The sequence below is a fragment of the Myotis brandtii genome, unplaced genomic scaffold, assembly GCF_000412655.1.
Source record: "Myotis brandtii unplaced genomic scaffold, ASM41265v1 scaffold155, whole genome shotgun sequence".
Classification (NCBI taxonomy): domain Eukaryota; kingdom Metazoa; phylum Chordata; class Mammalia; order Chiroptera; family Vespertilionidae; genus Myotis; species Myotis brandtii.
This window is the reverse complement of record NW_005355621.1, coordinates 1506292-1507227: the sequence shown is the minus strand read 5'-3', so window position 1 is coordinate 1507227 and position 936 is coordinate 1506292.

Genomic DNA, 936 nt, shown 5'->3' with positions numbered 1-936 from the left:
TCTCATCGATGTTTCTAACTCTCTATCCCTCTCCCTTCTTCTCTGTAAAAAAATCAATAAAAAATATATATATTTTTTAAAAAATGACTATGCCTGTGTTTTTTGGTGTTGGGTTTTTGGGTGTTTTTTTTTTTTTTTCACAACAGCTATCCTTGCTTTCCAGGCTAAGCTGCCCAGGGGCTGAGATTATCTTTGCTACTGATCCCAGGTGCCCTGTAGCGAAGCCAGATTTTGCCTTTGCCAAGTTTATGAAGGTGCTTTGTGAAGTTCAAAGCGTCTCTCCGTTCCTCTAAGGAAAAGGGGTTCCTTTCCACAAAGGTGCAGCCTCTTTGAAGGTTTCTGAAACCTCGGGGATTGAAGAACAACTTGGGCCTCTTTCCATTTCTCACCCTGACATGTATTTGCCTGCTTTCTCTAGAAATGTCTCGCATCAGTTCATCCCAAAGGCAGCTATGATGCAGGCCTGGCCTGAGCCAAAGGCTCACTCAAGAGGAAGAAGGGAGAATTAATTAAGGTGTCAGGTGCTGAGCCAGACATTTTATACTTGATTTCCCATTGAATCATCACAACCCTATTAGGCAAATATTATGATGTCTGTTTAGGACAGAAAAATGAGACTCAGGGAGGACCAGTGATCTGCCCCAATAACAGAGCTTGCAAGTGGCAGGAATGGGACTGAAACCCACATCTGCCTGAATCCAAAGCCCATGCTCTTTCTACTCTCCCCTCGGAGGCTTCCTGAACCTACGACTAAATTCATCTTGGCACTGACACCTCTCTCAGTCTGCTCCCTACTTATCCGCCCAGCTTCACCCACCACCAGGGAGCTTTTAAAAAATAGACAAACCCTGGCTCTGTATCAAACCTACTAATGGCAGGGCCTGGGCATATCTAAGAATCACTGCAACATATGGACCCTTTATTCCAGACAAACTT